We start from the raw sequence: 13,277 nt of genomic DNA, 5'->3' as shown, positions 1-13,277 counted from the left end.
CCCTAATCCATAATTCTAAATCCATTGTCGTGTCGGTGAGACGTATCTCAATAACCGATCCCCGACTATCACTTAATAAATATTGAACCCAGGAGACGTATCTTCCACCGTTGCCCTCACTAAGGTGAGACGTATCTCAAACCTATCTCAATACCATAATCATTACCGGTGCGCACGCAGTCCCGATGATGCCCATCGAGTAGCACGTTCCAAATCAAATCCACAATGCCGAAAAACAGTTCAAAAGCTGCTTATACATATATATATATATATATATACAAAATATAATAATTTCTTAATAAAGAGGTAAATAGAGATATAAACTCACTCTTTGCTAAATCCACGCGATCCTGACAAGCACCTAACTCTGGTTCGCCCCTGAAGTACGAACAGTCGACGGGTCTAAATAAAATATTAATATCATAATTAAAATCAGACCTTAACTCTAAAGAGTACTAGACACCACATAAAACTAGCACAATACAATATCAAGCCACATATAATAAACACTTATATTAAATGTATTCCAAATATAACCCAAGTTATAAAGTACAAATCATATAAACATATTTAGAATGATTCGTAAAAATAATTTAAATTAACCCAAGTTAAAATCCATATCAGTGAGTTAGCCGAGTTATTAAAATCTACCAAGCTTCTTCCCACTTGCTGGGCGACCAAAGTCTAACCCGGTTCAAAATTTTATTAAATTTATAAACCCGAGTTTATAAATTAAAATGCTTGATAAATAATTATCTATTTTATAATAGAATTCAATGTCTTGTAATTCAAGTAACTCAAGTTACAACAAAAACTTAACCATTTTAAGTTTATAAAAGTTTACGAACTAAACTGTACTTTAGCCAATTTAGGCTTAAAGATTTTTATGGGCTAAACTGCAATTTAGCCAATTTGATATTCGAAATCAAATTACAATTCAATATAAAAGTCCAAAAGTTATCCAAAAGATAAAACTTAACTGAAATAAGTTTTTTAGAAACTTTAGGGGCTAAATTGTAAATTAGCCAAATTGACATTTCAATTAAAACTAAATATAATTACCCGAGTAATTATATTAATTTAAGTTATAAAATATTTAACGTACACAAATTGTCTATTTAAATCAATCGAGTTCAAGTTATTATTTAAACGAGTTCAATAAGTAAAGCTAACTTGAAGGATTTAATAAGTTAAATCAAAAAAAATGAAGGCCATTATGGCCAATTAGCCATCCCTTTCATTAAGAATTCAAACCAAACACAGAACCACCTTTTGATAACGAATTTCAAACAATTCACCCCGCCAACCACCACCGCAAGTAATCAAGAAATTCAAAGCCAAATATAAACCTAGTTCATGATCCCTTAAGCAACTAAACCTCAAGACATCACCTAATTATTATGAAAAAAATTAATAACTCGATACAGTAACCATGTCAGCAAGAAACCAACTACGGCAGCCACAAACTCAAGACACGGCGGTAAGAAAAACTCGAAAACGGCGATTCGAAACGATCATAAACATAAGCCAAGGTTTAACTACAACATTCATAACATGATTTGCAAGTAAAATGGCAGTAGCAATCCGACAACAAGATCGGGAGAATAATAGCAATAGGTTCACGAGTACGGCAAGAATAAAACGGCAACGAACGGAGGGATATTTACGTACCTTTCTTGATTCCAACACGTAATGATTATAGAGATCGCTGAGTTGATGTGAATCAACGAAGAACAATCGAATTAAAGCTAAACAATGAGAAACGAAATCAAGAACCGTTTGACGATATCGAAAAATAATCCAAGAACATGACGTTAAAGACTTACCAGATCGAATGAACGAAACAAATACAAATCCAAACGTTTCTCCTTTTTACCGATTTAATCCAAACGTTTACAAACGTTATGAAACAAATCCAAACATTTGACTTTTTTAGCGATTTATGCCAAACGTTTACAAACGTTACGAAACAAATCCAAACGTTTTGCCTTTTTTAGCTATTTAATCCAAAAGTTTAAAAACGGTACAAAAAAAATCTAAACGTTTCGCCTTCTTAGCGATTTAAGCCAAACATTTACAAACGTTATGAAACATAACCAAACGTTTAAAAAGTTACGAAACAATTCCAAACGTTTCACAATTTTTGTGATTTAAGTCAAACCTTTAAAAATGTTACGAAACAAAACCAAGTGTTTCACCTTTTTAGCAATTTAAGCAAAACGTTTACAAACGATACGAAATAAATCCAAGAGTTTTACCTTTTTAGAAATTTAAGCGAAACGTTTACAAATTTCCGAAACAAATCCAAGCGTTTCACTTTTTAGTAATTTAAGCCAAATGTTTACAAATATTAAAAAACAAATCCAAGTGTTTAATCTTTTTAGCAATTTAAGCCAAACGTTTACAAACGTTACGAAACTAATCCAAACATTTAACATTTTTAGCGATTTAAGCCAGACGTTTACAAACGTTACGAAACAAAACCAAACATTTCACTTTTTTTAGCAATTTAAGCCAAACGTTTATAAACGTCACGAAACAAATCCAAACGTTTTCCCGTTTTAGCGATTTAAACCAAACGTTTAAAACATTACGAAACAAATCCAAACATTTCACCTTTTTAGCGATTTATGCCAAACGTTTACAAACGTTACGAAACAAATCCAAACGTTTCCCCTTTTTAGCAATTTAAGCCAAACGTTTACAAAGGTAATAGAACAAATGCAAATGTTTCACCTTTTTAGCAATTTAAGCCAAACGTTTACAAACATTACAAAATAAATCGAAACCGTTTCACCTTTTTAGCAATTTAATCCAAACGTTTACAAACTTTACGAAACAAATCCAAGCGTTTCGCCTTTTTAGCAATTTAAGCTAAACGTTTACAAACTTTACGAAACAAAACCGAACGTTTAAAATTTTACGAAACGAATTCAAACGTTTCACATATTTAGCGATTTAAGCCAAACCTTTACAAACGTTACGAAACAAAACCAAACGTCTAAAAGGTTAAGAAACAAATCCAAACGTTTCACATTTTTAGTGATTTAAGCAAAACCTTTCCAAACGTTACGAAACAAAACTAAGTGTTTCACCTTTTCAGCAATTTAAGCCAAACGTTTACAAACCTTCTGAAACAAATCCAAGCGTTTCACCGTTTTAGCAATTTAAGCCAAACGTTTACAAACGTTACGAAACAAATTCAAACGTTTCCCCTTTTTAGCGAATTAGACCAAAAGTTTAGATATATAACGAAACAAATCCAAGCGTTTCACCTTTTTAGCAATTTAAGCCAAACATTTACAAGCATTACGAAACAAATCCAAACATTTAGCCTTTTTAGCAATATAAGTCGAACGTTTACAAACGTTACGAAACAAAACCAACCATTTCACCTTTTTAGAAATTAAGCAAAACGTTTCCCCATTTTAGCGATTTAAGCCAAACATTTAAAACGTTGCGAAACAAGTCAAAACATTTCACCTCTTTAGCGATTTATGCAAACGTTTACAAACGTTACTAAACAAATCCAAACGTTTCACCTTTTTAGCGATTGAAGCCAAACGTTTACAAACGTTACGATAATAATCCAAACGTTTCACCTCTTTAGCAATTTAAGCCAAATGTTTACAAACGTTACGATAATAATCCAAACGTTTCACCTTTTTAGCGATTTAAGCCAAATGTTTACAAACGTTACGAAACAACTCCAAACGTTTAACCTTTTTAGCAATTTAAGCCAAACGTTTACGAAGGTTATGAACAAATCCAAATGTTTCACCTTTTTAGCAATTTAAGCCAAGCGTCTACAAATGTTACGAAACAAATCCAAGCGTTTCACCTTTTTAGCAATTTAAGCCAAACATTTACAAACGTTACGAAATAAATCCAAGCACTTCACCTTTTTAGTAATTTAAGCCAAACATTTACAAACGTTACGAAATAAATCCAAGCGTTTCAACTTTTTAGCAATTTAAGCCAAATGTTTACAAATGTTATGAAAATAATCCAAACATTTTACCTTTTTAGCGATTTAAGCCAAACGTTTACAAACGTTACGCAACAAATCCAAGAGTTTCACCTTTTAACGATTTAAGCCAAACGTTTACAAAAGATACGAAACAAATCCAAGCGTTTCACCTTTTTAGCAATTTAATCCAAACTTTTACAGACGTTATGAATCAAATCCAAACGTTTCTCCTTTTTAGCGATTTAAGCCAAATGTTTACCAACATTATGCAACAAAACCAAACATTTAACCTTTTTACCGATTTAAGCCAAATCTTTAAAATGTTACGAATTAAATCCAAACGTTTACAAATATTACGGAACAAAAACAAACGTTTCCAAACATTACGAAACAAATCCAAACGTTTCCCCTTTTTGACGATTGAAGCCAAAAGTGAACAAACGTTACGAAAAAAATCCAACCGTTTCCCTATTTTAACGATTAAAGCCAAACGTTTATAAACGTTACGAAACAAAACCAAAGGCTTACAAAAGCTACAAAATCAATTCAAACGTTTACAAAAGTTACGAAACAAATCCAAATGTTTCCCCATTTCAGCGATATAAGCCAAAAGTTTACAAACGTTACGAAACAAATCCAAACGTTTCACCTTTTTTGCGATTTAAGCCAAACGTTTACAAACGTTACGGAAGAAATCCAAACGTTTACAAGCATTACGGAACAAAACCAAATTTTCACATTTTTAGCAATTTAAGCCAAAAGTTTATGAACATTACGAAACAAATCCAAAAGTTTCACCTTTTTAGCGATTGAAGCCAAACGTTCACAAACATTTTCCCATTTTAGCGATTTGAGCCAAACGTTTATAAACATTACAAAATCAAACTAAACCTTTACAAACGTTACAAAACAAATCCAAATGTTTACAAACGTTACAAAACAAATCCAAACCTTTCCCAATCTTAGCGATTTAAGCCAAACATTTACAAACGTTTCTAAACAAATCCAAACGTTTCACCTTTTTAGTGATTTAAGCCAAACGTTACGAAACAAATCCAAACGTTTCCCCATTTTTGCGATTTAAGCCAAATGTTTACAAATGTTACGAAACAAATCCAAATGTTTCCCTGTTTTTGCGATTGAAGCCAAACGGTTACAAACATTATGAAACAAATCCAAACATTTCACCTTTTTAGCGATTTAATCCAAACTTTTACAAACGTTGCAAAACAAATTCAAGCGTTTCACCTTTTTAGCAATATAAGTGAAACGTTTACAAATGTTACGAAACATATCCAAACGTTTCACCTTTCTAGCGATTTAAGTCAAATGTTTACAAACGTTACGAAACAAATCCAAATGTTTTTCCATTTTAGCGATTTAAGCCAAACATCTAAAACGTGATGAAACAAAAGCCAAATGTTTACAAACGTTACGAAACAAATCCAAATGTTTACAAACGTTACGAAACAAAACAAAATGTTTACAAACGTTACGAAACAAATCCAAGCGTTTCACCTTTTTAGCAATATAAGCCAAACATTAACAAGCGTTACGAAACAAATCCAAACGTTTCACCTTTTTAGCGATTTAAGTCAAACGTTTATAAATGTTACAAAACAAATCCAAATGTTTCCTCATTTTAGCGATTTAAGCCAAACGTTTAAAATGTTACGAAACAAATCCAAAAGTTTACCCTTTTTATCGATTTAAGCCAAACCTCTACAGATGTTACGAAAAAAATCCAAATGTTTCACCATTTTTGCGATTGAAGCCAAGCGTTTACAAATGTTATGAAACAAATCCAAACGTTTCACATTTTTAGCAATTTAAGCCAAACGTTTTTAAACGTTACAAAACAAATCCAAACGTTTCACCTTTTTAGCAATTTAGGTCAAACGTTTACAAACGTTACGAAACAAAATCAAACGTTAAAAACGTAACAAAACAAATCCAAACGTTTCACATTTTTGGCAATTTAAGTCAAACGTATACGAACATTACGAAACAAAACCAATCGTTTACAAACGTTACAAAACAAATCAAAATGTTTCACCTTTTTAGCAATTTAAGCCAAACATTCACAAACTCTACGGAACAAATCCAAACGTTTCCCCTTTATAGCGATTTAAGCCGAACTATTACTGACGTTAAAAAACAAAACCAAACGTTTCAACTTTTTAGCTATTTAAGCCGAACGTTTACAAACGTTATGAAACAAAGCCAAACGTTTCACCTTTTTAGCGATTTAAGCCGAACGTGTACAAACATTTCGAAACAAACCCAAATGTTTCACCTTTTTAGCTATTTTAGCCAAATGTTTACAAACGCTACGAATAAAATCCAAGCGTTTCAACTTTTTAGCAATTTAAACTACACGTTTACAAACATTACGAAACAAAACCAAATGTTTGACCTTTTCAGCGATTTAAGCCAAACATTTACAAAAGTTACAAAACAAATACAAACATTTCACCTTTTTAGCGATTTAAGCCAAACGTTTACAAACGTTACGAAACAAATCCAAACATTTCACCTTTTTAGCAATTTAAATCCAAACGTTTCACCTATTTAACGATTTAAGCCAAACATTTACAACGTTATGAAACAAATCCAAACGTTTCACCTTTTTAGCAATTTAAGCCAAACGTTTACAAACGTTACGAAACAAATCCAAAGGTTTTACCTTTTGAGCGAATTAAGCCAAACGTTTACAAATGTTACGAAACTAATCCAAACGTTTCACCTTTTTAGAGATTTAAGCAAAACATTTAAAAATGTTACGAAAAAAACAACACGTTTCACCTTTTTAGTGCTTTAATCCAAACATTTACAAACGTTATGAAACAAATCCAAACGTTTCACCTTTTTAGCTATTTAAGCCAAACGTTTACAAACGTTATGAAACAAATCGAAATGTTTCATCTTTTTAGCGTTTTAAGACAAATGTTTACAAACGTTACAAAAAGAATCCAAGCGTTAACATTTTTAGCGATTTAGGCCAAATGATTAAAAACGTTACGAAACAAATCCAAACGTTTCACCTTTTTAGCGATTTAAGCCAAACGTTAACAAACGTTACGAAATAAATTCAAACGTTTCACCTTTGTAGCGATATAATCCAAACGTTTAAAAACGTTACGAAACAAAACATGATGTTTCACCTTTTTGCGATTTAAGCCAAACGTTTACAAACATTATGAAACAAAACTAAACGTTGAAAACGTTACGAAACAAATCCAAGCGTTTCACCTTTTTAGCAATTTAAGCCAAACGTTTTTAAACATTTGGCTTAAATTGATAAAAATGTTAACGCTTGTATTCTTTTCGTAACGTTTGTAAACTTTTGTCTTAAAACGCTAAAAAGGTGAAACATTTGGATTCGTTTCATAGCGTTTGTAAACGTTTGGATTAAATCGCTAAAAAGGTGAAACGTTTGGATTTAATTTGCAAAAAAGGGGAAATGTTTGGATTTGTTTTGTAACGTTTGTAAAAGTTTGGCTTAAATAGCTAAAAAGGGGAAACGTTTGGATTTGTTTTATAACATTTGTAAACGTTTGGATTAAATCGCTAAAAAGGTGAAACATTTGGGTTTTTTTCGTAGTGTTTGTAAACGTTTGGATTAAATTGCTAAAAAGGTGAAACGTTTGGATTTGTTTCCAAACGTTTGTAAATGTTCCGCTTAAATCGCTAAAAAGGTGAAACGTTTGGTTTTGTTTTGTAACGTTTGTTAACTTTTGGCTTAAATTGCTAAAAAGGTGAAACGTTTGATTTTGTTTCGTAACGTTTGTAAACGTTCGACTTAAATCGTTAAAAAGGGGAAACGTTTGGATTTTGTTTCGTAAAATTTGAAAATGTTTGGCTTAAATCGCTAAAAAGGTGAAACGTTTTGATTTGTTTCGCAACGTTTGTAAACTATTGGTTTTGCTTCGTAATGTTTGTAAACGTTTGGCTGAAATCGCTAAAAATGTGAAACGTTTGGATTTGTTTCGTAACGTTTTAAACGTTTGGTTTTGTTTCTTAAAGTTTGTAAACATTTGGCTTAAATTTTTTTAAAAGGGGAAACGTTCAGATTTGTTTCGTAACGTTGTAAATGTTTGGCTTTAATCGTTAAAATGGGGAAATGTTTGGATTCATTTTGTAATGTTTGTAAACGTTTGGCTTAAATCGCTAAAAAGGTGAAACGTTTGGAATTGTTTCGTAACGTTTGTAAACGTTTGGCTTAAATCGCTAAAATGGAGAAATGTTTGGATTTGTTTCGTAACGTTTGTAAATGTTTGGCTTATATTGCTAAAAAGGTGAAACGTTTGGATTTGTTTCGTAACGTTGGTAAACGTTTGGCTTCAATCACTAACTTTTTTTAAACGTTTGGTGTAGATCACTAAAAAGGTGAAACGTTTGGATTTGTTTCGTAATGTTTGTAAACATTTAGCTTAAATTGCTAAAAAGGTGAAACGTTTGGATTTGTTTCGTAACGTTTGTAAACGTTTTGCTTCAATCACTAAAAATTTGTAAATGTTTGGCTTAAATCACTAAAATTGTGAAACGTTTGGATTTGTTTCATAACGTTTGTAAACGTTTGGCTTAAATTGCTAAAAAGGTGAAACGGTTGGATTTGTTTCGTCACATTTGTAAAAGTTTGGCTTAAATTGCTAAAAAGGTGAAACGCTTGGATTTGTTTCGTAATGTTTCTAAACGTTTGGCTTAAATTGCTTAAAAGGTCAAACGCTTGGATTTGTTTCGTATCGTTTGTAAACGATTGTTTTGAAAAAGGATCTTAGAGTGTCTAAGGTGGGACCTGGAGGGTCTTGTCTCTTAACGCCTTCTTTTTTTCTAAAACATTTGGATTTGTTTCATAACCTTTGTAAATGTTTGGCTTAAATTGATAAAAAGGTGAAGCTCTTGGATTTGTTTCGTAGCAGTTGTAAACGTTTGGTTTTTTTGTAACGTTTGTACATGTTTGGCTTAAATCGCTAAAAAAGTGAAACGTTTTGATTTATTTAATAACGTTTGTAAACGTTTGGCTTAAATCGCTAAAAAGGTGAATAACTTGGATTTGTTTCATAACGTTTGTAAAGGTTTCGCTTATATTTCTAAAAAGGCGAAACGCTTGGATTTGTTCTGTAATGTTTGTAAACGTTTGGCTTAAATTGCTAAAAAGGTGATACACTTGGTTTTGTTTCGTAATGTTTGTAAATGTTTGGCTTAACTCGCTAAAAAGGTGAAACATTTGTATTTCTTTCGTAACATTTTAAAAGTTTGGTTTTGTTTCGTAACGTATGTAAACATTTGGCTTAAATCGGTAAAAAGGTGAAATGTTTGGATTTGTTTCGTAACGTTTGTAAACATTTGGCTTAAATCGCTAAAAAGGTACACGTTTGGATTTATTTCGTAATGTTTGTAAACGTTTGGCTTAAATCGCTAAAAAGGCGAAACGTTTGGATTTGTTTTGTAACGTTTGTAAACGTTTGACTTAAATCGCTAAAAAGGTGAAACGTTTGGATTTGTTTCATAACGTTTTAAATGTTTGGCTTAAATCGCTAAAATGGGGAAACGTTTGGATTTGTTTCGTAACATTTGTAAACGTTTTGCTTAAATCGCTAAAAAGGTGAAACGTTTGGTTTTGTTTCGTAACGTTTGTAAATGTTTAGCTTTAATTGCTAAAAAGGTGAAATGCTTGGATTTGTTTCGTGACGTTTGGAAACGTTTCCCTTAAATTTCTAAAAAGGTGAAACGCTTGGATTTGTTTTGTAGCCTTTGCAAACATTTGGTTTTGTTTTGTAATGTTTGGATTTTTTGTAAAATTTGTAAACGTTTTGCTTAAATCGCTAAAAAGGTGAAACATTTGGATCTGTTTCGTAACGTTCGCAAACATTTGGCTTAAATCGTTAAAAAGATGAAACGTTTGGATTTGTTTCGCAATGTTTATAAATGTTTGGCTTCAATTTCTAAAAAGGTGAAACGCTTGGATTTGTTTTGTAATGTTTTAAACGTTTGGTTTTCTTTCGTAATGTTTGTAAACGTTTGGCTCAAATCGCAGAAAAGGTGAAACGTCCTGTTTTGTTTCGTAATGTTTGTAAGCATTTTGCATAAATCGCTAAAAAGTTGATACGTTTGGATTTGTTCGTAACATTTGTCAACGTTTGACTTAAATCGCTAAAAAGGTGAAATGTTTGGCTTAAATTGCTAAAAAGGTGAAACATTTAGAATTGTTTTGTAACGTTTGTAAATGTTTGGCTTAAATCGCTAAAAAGGTGAAACATTTGGTTTTGTTTCGTAGCGTTTGTAAACGTTTGGTTTAAATCGCAAAAAACATGAAACATTTGGATTTGTTTCGTAGCGTTTGCAAACATTTGGCTTAAAATCGTTAAAAAGGTGAAACGTTTGGATTTTTTTCCAAACATTTGTAAACGTTCAGCTTAAATCGCTAAAAAGGTGAAACGTTAGGTTATGCTTTGTAACGTTTGTTAACTTTTGGCTTAAGTTTCTAAAAAGGTGAAACATTTGATTTTGTTTCATAACGTTTGTAAACGTTAGGCTAAAATCGCTAAAAAGGGGAAACGTTTGGATTGGTTTCGTAACATTTGTAAACGTTCGGCTTAAATCGCTAAAAAGGTGACACGTTTCGACTTGTTTCGTAACGTTTGTAATCGATTGGTTTTGTTTCGTAATGTTTGTAAACGTTTAGCTTAAATCGCTAAAAAATGTGAAACATTTGGATCTGTTTCGTAATGTTTTAAACGTTTGGTTTTGTTTCTTAACGTTTGTAAACGTTTGGCTTAAATTGTTAAAAAGGGGAAACGTTTGGATTTGTTTCGTAAAGTTTGTAAACGTTTGGCTTAAATTGCTAAAATGAGGAAACGTTTGGATTCGTTTCGTAACATTTGTAAACGTTTGGATTTGTTTCGTAACATTTGTAAACATTTGGCTTAAATCACTAAAATGGGGAAATGTTTGGATTTGTTTCGTAATGTTTGTAAATGTTTGGCTTAAATTGCTAAAAAGGAGAAACGTTTGGATTTGTTTCGTAATGTTTGTAAATGTTTGGCTTAAATCACTAAACTTTTTTTAAACGTTTGGCTTAAATCACAAAAAAGGTGAAACGTTTGGATTTTTTTTGTAATGTTTGGCTTAAATTACTAAAAAGGTGAAACGTTTGGATTTGTTTCGTTACGTTTGTAAAAGTTTCACTTAAATTGCTAAAAAGGTGAAACGCATGGATTTGTTTCGTAACATTTGTAAACATTTAGCTTAAATTACTAAAAAGGTGAAACGCTTGGACTTGTTTCGTCACGTTTGTAAACAATTGGCTCAAATTGCTAAATAGGTGAAACATTTTGAGTTGTTTCATAACCTTTGTAAATGTTTGGCTTAAATCGCTTATAAGGGAAACGTTTGATTTGTTTCGTAACGTTTGTAAATGTTTGGCTCAAATTTCTAAAAAGGGGAAAGATTTGGACTTGTTTCATAATCTTTCTAAATGTTTGGCATAAATTGCTAAAAATGTGAAACGCTAGGATTTGTTTCTTAACATTTGGAAACGTTTGCCTTTGTATTGTAACGTTTGGAAACGTTTGGCTTAATTCGCTAAAAAGGGGAAACGTTTGTATTTGTTTCATAACGTTTGTAAATGTTTGGTTTAAATTGCTAAAAAGGTGAAACACTTGGATTTGTTTCGTAACGTTTGTAAATGTTCGGCTTAAATTGCTAAATAGGTAAAACACTTGTATTTGTTTTGAAATATTAGTAAACGTTTGACTTAAATCGCTAAAAAGGTGAAACGCTTCTTTTGTTTTGTAACGTTTGTAAACGTTTGGCTTTAATCACTAAAAAGAGGAAACATTTGGATTTAAATCGCTAAAAAGGTAAACGTTTGGATTTATTTCGTAACGTTTGTAAACGTTTGGCTTAAATCGCTAAAAAGGTAAACGTTTGGATTTATTTCGTAACGTTTGTAAACGTTTGGCTTAAATCGCTAAAAAGGCGAAACGTTTGGATTTGTTTTGTAACGTTTGTAAACGTTTGACTTAAATCGCTAAAAAGGTGAAACGTTTGGATTTGTTTCATAACGTTTTAAATGTTTGGCTTAAATCGCTAAAATGGGGAAACGTTTGGATTTGTTTCGTAACATTTGTAAACGTTTTGCTTAAATCGCTAAAAAGGTGAAACGTTTGGTTTTGTTTCGTAACGTTTGTAAGTGTTTAGCTTTAATTGCTAAAAAGGTGAAATGCTTGGATTTGTTTCGTGACGTTTGGAAACGTTTCCCTTAAATTTCTAAAAAGGTGAAACGCTTGGATTTGTTTTGTAGCCTTTGCAAACATTTGGTTTTGTTTTGTAATGTTTGGATTTTTTGTAAAATTTGTAAACGTTTTGCTTAAATCGCTAAAAAGGTGAAACATTTGGATCTGTTTCGTAACGTTCGCAAACATTTGGCTTAAATCGTTAAAAAGATGAAATGTTTGGATTTGTTTCGCAATGTTTATAAATGTTTGGCTTCAATTTCTAAAAAGGTGAAACGCTTGGATTTGTTTTGTAATGTTTTAAACGTTTGGTTTTCTTTCGTAATGTTTGTAAACGTTTGGCTCAAATCGCAGAAAAGGTGAAACGTCCTGTTTTGTTTCGTAATGTTTGTAAGCGTTTTGCATAAATCGCTAAAAAGTTGATACGTTTGGATTTGTTCGTAACATTTGTCAACGTTTGACTTAAATCGCTAAAAAGGTGAAATGTTTGGCTTAAATTGCTAAAAAGGTGAAACATTTAGAATTGTTTTGTAACGTTTGTAAATGTTTGGCTTAAATCGCTAAAAAGGTGAAACATTTGGTTTTGTTTCGTAGCGTTTGTAAACGTTTGGTTTAAATCGCAAAAAACATGAAACATTTGGATTTGTTTCGTAGCGTTTGCAAACATTTGGCTTAAAATCGTTAAAAAGGTGAAACGTTTGGATTTTTTTCCAAACATTTGTAAACGTTCAGCTTAAATCGCTAAAAAGGTGAAACGTTAGGTTATGCTTTGTAACGTTTGTTAACTTTTGGCTTAAGTTTCTAAAAAGGTGAAACATTTGATTTTGTTTCATAACGTTTGTAAACGTTAGGCTAAAATCGCTAAAAAGGGGAAACGTTTGGATTGGTTTCGTAACATTTGTAAACGTTCGGCTTAAATCGCTAAAAAGGTGACACGTTTCGACTTGTTTCGTAACGTTTGTAATCGATTGGTTTTGTTTCGTAATGTTTGTAAACGTTTAGCTTAAATCGCTAAAAAATGTGAAACATTTGGATCTGTTTCGTAATGTTTTAAACGTTTGGTTTTG

The sequence above is a fragment of the Mercurialis annua genome, linkage group LG2 (genome assembly GCF_937616625.2).
Source record: "Mercurialis annua linkage group LG2, ddMerAnnu1.2, whole genome shotgun sequence".
In the NCBI taxonomy this organism is placed as follows: Eukaryota; Viridiplantae; Streptophyta; class Magnoliopsida; order Malpighiales; family Euphorbiaceae; genus Mercurialis; species Mercurialis annua.
This window is presented reverse-complemented; position numbering follows the sequence as displayed.